The 7,052-nt window shown below is 43.4% G+C and overlaps 1 protein-coding gene across 2 annotated transcripts in view; it reads left to right on the plus strand.

Moving 5' to 3' along the window:
* Window positions 1-25: 25 nt before the first annotated feature.
* IQCD (IQ motif containing D) overlaps window positions 26-7,052 on the plus strand; it is a 22,932-nt gene continuing 15,905 nt past the window's right edge. For both annotated transcript variants that reach the window (XM_007170879.2, XM_057526838.1), the window contains exon 1: window positions 26-92. The gene's annotated coding sequence lies outside the window, so the exon portion shown is untranslated. The remainder of the gene's footprint in view (window positions 93-7,052) is intronic.

Raw genomic sequence — 7,052 nt, forward strand, 5'->3', positions numbered from 1 at the left:
TGAGTCCCGCCTTCTGAGATTGGCCGGTAACCTAGCAACGCAGGCACCTCGGTGGTTACCACGGGTAGAAAAACCTGAAGCCCTCTGAGCAGGTGAATGACTTTGTGGGGAAGGGCTGTGAATGTTGAAGAGATGGTGAATGGGGTCTAGCCCTCTATCCTTTGGCTCTCTGAGGAATCAGTAGCCCCCCACCGTGAGCCCGTCCCCGACTCAGGACCCTGCTCTCCAGCCCCTGCCTCAGTTTGGACCTCCCTCTCGACCCCCTGCAAGGACTACTGGGCATCCTCTACTCTGCCCCTCCACTTGTCCACTTCCTCATCCGTAAAACGTGGATGATACTAGTCAAGTGGAGTCGCATCAAAGTTAACTACTTTCAAGTCAAACATAGGTGCTGGGGGTGAGAGTGTAGTTTATAAGTCCGCTACCATTTCACCCAACGGCCTATACATCCCAGGGTGAGCATCCAATGAAAGTGAGTGTTTATTTTTTTATTTTATTTTATTTTTTTAATTAATTAATTTATTTTTGGCTGTGTTGGGTCTTCGTTTCTGTGCGAGGGCTTTCTCTAGTTGTGGCAAGCGGGGGCCACTCTTCCTCGCGGTGCGCGGGCCTCTCACTATCGCGGCCTCTCTTGTTGCGGAGCACAGGCTCCAGACGCGCAGGCTCAGTAGTTGTGGCTCACGGGCCTAGTTGCTCCGCGGCATGTGGGATCTTCCCAGACCAGGGCTTGAACCCGTGTCCCCTGCATTAGCAGGCAGATTCTCAACCACTGCGCCACCAGGGAAGTCCCCAAAAGTGAGTGTTTAAATCAGGCAATTTTGATTATACCAATTTTGGCCTTTTGTGCTAACTTCAGAACTTAACTCCCGTCCCCGTCCGTAAAATATAATTTCATTTACATACTTAAGACAAAGGGTTTGTTGTGAGGATTAACTAAGGCAGAAAGTAGAATAGTGGTTGCCAGGGACTGGGGGGATGGGAAAATGGGGAGTTATTATTTAATAGGTACAGAGTTTCAATTTGAGATGATGAAAAAGTTCTGGAGGTGGATGGTGGTGATGGTTGCACATAGATGTCAATGTAACAATTTAATGCCACTGAATTTAAACTGGTTACAATGGTAAACTTTGTTATATATATTTTACCACAATAATAATTTTTAAAAGCAACTATAAAGCTGGACAAAACCGTCTAGTGCTAGGTTAGCACGCTGAAAATCAACCGAAGTCATACAACAAACTGAGAGTTTTTATTCATAAAACCACCAAACTTCAAGTTTGTGCTATACTTACCTGAGACTTCTCTGATTTCCCCACCCCCAGTTCTATGGGCATAATAGTTCAACCAGGGTGGGTAGCCCCCTGAATACCAACAGCTTCACTGTTACTGTCTGATGGGGCTCACTTGGTTTGAAGGAGTATTGGCTAAAGTGGCAATCTTGGTGGGAAGAGAACAGGGGAGGCCGGCAGCTCTAGCAGTCCAAGGTTGTAACCCTATTTGGCACAAACAATGGACTGAAAGCTTGGAGTTCCTGGGGAGTGAGGCAGCCACAGGGGGCCTGAAGAGCTCTGTGTATATCTTGGTTGACTAGAGGTTATGCGCATGTGTAGCAGAGACCAGAGCAGGCCCAAGCCACTTAATCCCTGGCCGTTGGAGCCTGTGTAGATGACTGCGTGCTGCACTTTCCATGGGAGAACAGAAGCCTTACTGGCTCAAAGTTTGAGCACAACCTTGGACCAACTTTTGGCTGAATATTAAACTATGTGGATACAGAGGCGACCCCTAGGAAGCCAGGTTTAAAAATAAAAATATGAAAAAAAAATTAAGCAGAGACATCAGTAGCTACACATTGTGGAGGAGACCGACTTGACAGATTTAGTCCAGGAAGTAAATTACCAAACACCCAAGCAAAACAAGAACAACAATCATCAGGAAGGAAAAAATACCGAGTTGCTACAAAAAAAAAATCTTCCCTCTAAAATTTCCAGTGTTCAATAAAAGTTGTGAGACGTATGTAAACATACTCAGGAAAAAAAAGCAGTCAACAGAAAGTGTCTCTATGTGTCCCTAGATGTTGGCTTTAGCAGACAAAGGCTTCAAAGAAGCTATTATAAATATGTTCAAAGAACTAAAGGAAGCCATGTTTAAATAATTGAAAAAAGGTAGGATAACAATGACCCATCAAATAGAAAATATTTAGTATTCCAGAATAGACTGTGATAAATTAAGATGCACATTATAATCCCTAAGTCAACCACTAAGAAAACAACTCAAAAAAATTTTTTTAAATCAACAGAAGAATCAAAAGAGTAGACTAAAAATATTTATTTAACACAATAAAAGGCATTAAAGAAATAACACAGGAACAAAACATGAGATGAGACGAATAAAAAAACATAACAAAATGACAGATGTAAATCCAACTATATGAATAATTTAATGTAAATTATTAAATGTAAATGGAAAAAACACTTCAATCAAAAGGCAGAGCTTGCCAGACTAGATTTAAAAAGTGAGACTGAACTATATGCTGCCTACAAGAGACTCACCTTAGATTCAAAGACACAAAGGAGTTGAAAGTAAAAAATTGGAATCCATGCAAAGAGTAAGCATGAGAGAGCTGGAGAGGCTATATTGCTATCAGAAAAAAATTGATTTTAAGACAAAAAATATTACTAGAACAAAGAGGGACATTTTATATTGATAGGAAGGTCAGTACATCAGGAAGATATAGCTAGACTGACCAAGAAAATAAAAGACACAAATTACCAAAATCAGAGCTGCAGAAACTTAAAGAATTATAAGGAATATTATGAACAACTTCATGCCAAAAAAAGACAACTTAGATAAAATGAATGAATTCCTAGAAATACAAATTATTAAAATTGACCCAAGAATAAAGAGAAAATTTGAATAGACCTATAACAAGTAAACAGATTGAATTAGAAATAAATAGTCTTCAGGAATTCCCTGGCGGTCAAGTGGTTAAGACTCAGCGCTTTCACTGCCATGGGCCTGGGTTCGATCCCTGGTCCGGGAACTAAGATCCCACAAGCTGTGCGGCGTGGCCAAAAAAAAAAGAAAAAAAACAAATCTGCCCTCAAAGTAAAGCCCAGTGCTAGATGTCTTCACGGGCGAATTCCAAATAGTTAAAGAAGAAAACAGTGGGAAAGTCAAGAGTGAGAAGGGGTAAGTTCTGAGGTCACCGCTCACGCCTTTTCTGAATATTATAAAGTTGTTAGTAGAAGGCAAAAACCTATCCCACAGTTCCCTTTCCCAGACTTCACCCTCTACCAAGCCTTTTGATTGAAAGAAACAGTAACAGAGGCTGCAGAGTCAGTATCAATATCCTTGCCTCCAGGCTGGATAGGCTGCCCCAGGCATCCCAGCCAGACCTCTGCCCTGGCTCAGGGAGAGGCATTCCTTGGGAACACGCTCCAGGCATGGTTAGATGTAAATGCCAGGGCTTTAGCTTGGGATTTTCACTTGATTTACAGTAAAAAAAAAAAAAAATAGGGAATTCCCTGGCAGTCCAGTGGTTAGAGCTCCACACCTCCACACTTTCACTGCAGGGGACACGGGTTCAGTCCCTGGTCAGGGAACTAAGATCCTGCAAGCTGCGTGGCTTGGCCAAAAAAAAAAAAAAATTGAATTAAAGGGGTGAGTCTTTCCTGCCTACTCAGTTGCTATGTTCCCCACATGTACTTCCCTTTTTCCCTGGGAGAAAAGAGCTGTGGGCAATGAGGCTGATGCACTACGTGATTTATCCCCCAACATATAATCATCATCATCACTCCCCGTTGAAGAGAGCTTTTAACTCTCCAAAGGGCTTTCCTGTCTATTAAACCATCCCTTCTCCACTCAGCTCCCTTTTGATGTGGCTAAGACAGGTGTCGTGTCACCAGGTGCCAAGGAGATAAGGGACTAGCCTAGACTCACTCCAAGAGCCCCTGACAGGAGAGAGTCATGCACCCAGGGCTCCTAAGACCCAACTTGTGAATCTGATCTTGATTCTGTAACTGATGGTGGCTTTAGATGGTGCTGAGGTCAGCTCGTCAGACAGAGCTGGGCTAGGCTTGGGCAAGCCTTCCTTTGAATCTGGATAGAGCCCTGGACTTAGCATGGGGGAGGCCAGGAGTTTTACAGGGAAGCCAGGCCGCTGTGGTCTAGACCAGTGGTTCTCAACCAGGAGCACCCCACCCACACTCCACAGGGACATTTGGCAACGTCTGGAGATATTTCATCTCCAACTGATCAGAGCTAATGGTGGGAGAAGGGTGCTACTGGCATCAAGTGGGTAGAGGCCAGGAATGATGCTAAACATCCTGCAAACACACAGGACAACCTCCACAGGAGAGAATTATCTGACCCAAAAGACAAGTGCTACACACACACACACACACACACACACACACACACACACACACACACACACACACACACACACACACACACACCTTTTCCCTTCAGGCCCTAGTTAGTGGAACTGAAAGCAAAAGGGATTGAAAATCAAGACCATTTGAAATACAGAGCATCAGGGAAAAGTATCTCTTTGACCTTAGCTCTCAAATAATCGCAGCAGGTTATATCCTATGACCAATCAAATGCCTTTAATATGGGGGCTTTTGAACACAGGTTGTTTTTGTTTTGTTTTGTTTTTTTGGCTGCGTTTTGGTATTCGTTGCTGCGTACAGTCTTTCTCTAGTTGCGGCGAGCGGGGGGGCTGCTCTTTGTTGCAGTGTGCGGCCTTCTCATTGCGGTGGCTTCTCTTGGTGCGGAGCATGAGCTCAAGGCGCGCAGGCTTCAGTAGTTGTGGCGCACGGGCTTAGTTGCTCCGTTGCTCCGCGGCATGCGGGGTTTTCCCGGACCAGGGATCGAACCCGTGTCTCCTGCACTGGCAGGCGGATTCCTAACCACTGCGCCACCAGGGAAGTCCCTTGTTTTTTTTTAACCACAAGCCAGACAAAGAAATACATTTTCCTCCTTGATCCAGCAGATGCCTGTTTAAATACAAAAGAATACTTACTACATGCAGTGCACTATGATATTTTCTATTCTATTTCATTTATTTTTTTTATTTTTATTTTTTTTAATTAATTAATTAATTAATTTATGTCTGTTGCGTCTTCGTTTCTGTGCGAGGGCTTTCTCTAGTTGTGGCAAGCGGGGGCCACTCTTCATCGCGGTGAGCGGGCCTCTCACTATCGCGGCCTCTCTTGTTGCGGAGCACAGGCTCCAGATGCACAGGCTCAGTAATTGTGGCTCACGGGCTAGTTGCTCCGCGGCATGTGGGATCTTCCCAGACCAGGGCTCGAACCCGTGTCGCCTGCATTGGCAGGCGGATTCTCAACCACTGCGCCACCAGGGAAGCCCTATTTCATTTATTTTTAATGCTAGTCTCAACTGGCAAATTGATTCCACCACTCACTAAAGGGTCATGGTTTAAAAAACACTCTTCTACAACATAATCTGACAGTCAGGAAAAGCCAGTGTTTTGCATTTGCTAAGATTACGATTTAAATACATATATATATTAAGTGGGGGAAGTTTATTTTAGAAGAATCTAAACTCACTGCTAAGAAATTCTTCCTTCTGTCTGAAACAACCTAAGTGATACTATCCACAGTTGGATATAACCAGAAATAAACACATCGAAAACTACACTGCCAAAAGAGGAATTAAGAACTGTGATGAATTAATTTGTAAGCAGGAAGAGACTGGAAAATGGTGAGCGGTTTAAGGGATCTCTGTCCTCCTCCATTACTAACTGAAAGTCATGAATAATGCAGAAACCTGCAAAATTAAAAACAGAAATAGTAAAAAGGAGTATAAAATGGATCCATGTTGGCTCTTTATAAACCTTTCTGCACAAAAACAAATATATATTATTTTGAGGAAAAATACATGTTCTATTTTAAAAAGTATTCAAATGTTAATATTAAATTGTATCATTTTGGAAGTCATCTGAAAATCTCAACATGATTGAGTCAGGACTTCATTTCGTTTCACACTCACAACAGTTTTATCAAGCGTGGGTTCTGTTACTGTCCCCACATTACAGGTGAGGAAGCCAAAGATGCTTAGAGACGTTCATTGACTAGCCTAAAGCCACACAGCAAGGAAGTGGTGATCCCCTAGGATGGAACTTCAAATTTGTCTGACATGGGAACACACAAACTTAATCACTGTGCAGTAGGCTCATGTTTTCCCATTCAGCTTCAGAGATGAGAGTCCAGAAGGTCAAGTGAATTTGCCCAGGGCTATAGCCGTGGCCAGTGGCCAGTAGAGAGTTGTTCATTATAACTAGCAGCTTAGAAATCTGTCCCTGGGAGCACATTCCCTCCCAACCTCAGTCACTATTCAGGGTCCTCTGTCTCCAAAGCACAGGATAACACTGGAGCCTGTGGCCACAGAGCCATCACCACCGATGCAATCCAGTCTGTTAATACCTCCAGTGTTCACTGCTTCAGCTCCAGCCCCGGAACCTTCTGCAAGCCAAATGTCATCCATGAAACATGGGTTCTCAAAAAGGACAAGATAGGATTAGGTAATACTTCAAAAGCGGTGCTAGAGGGAATTCCCAGGAGGTCCAGTGGTTAAGACTCCACACTTCCCCTGCAGGGGGTGTGGGTTTGATCCCTGGTCCCTGGTCGGGGACCTAAGATCCTGCATGCCGCACAGTGCAGCCAAAAAAAAAAAAAAAAAAAAAAAAAGTGGTGATAGGAAAAAAAATGCAACTAAACCATGAAAAAGAAAAAACAAAATATATTTAAATCTTTTACCTTAAAACTCCAAGCCCTGCGTCCAGGGATGGGAAACAACCCATATAGGCCAGATCTTGGCCCACCATTTTCACTACTGAAATGTGACACTATTTTCTGGTTCTAATTCAGGACAGAACATATTTTGTGAAATAACATTATCCTATGATGCCAACATCACCCTGTGAGGAAACGGGGCTGTTGTTAAAGCTGGGTTTGCCATCTCTCCATTTATTCAATAGTGCTTTCTTGAGCACCTACTGTAGGATAGTTACTTGGGAGATAGCAGTC

The sequence above is a fragment of the Balaenoptera acutorostrata genome, chromosome 13 (genome assembly GCF_949987535.1).
Source record: "Balaenoptera acutorostrata chromosome 13, mBalAcu1.1, whole genome shotgun sequence".
Classification (NCBI taxonomy): domain Eukaryota; kingdom Metazoa; phylum Chordata; class Mammalia; order Artiodactyla; family Balaenopteridae; genus Balaenoptera; species Balaenoptera acutorostrata.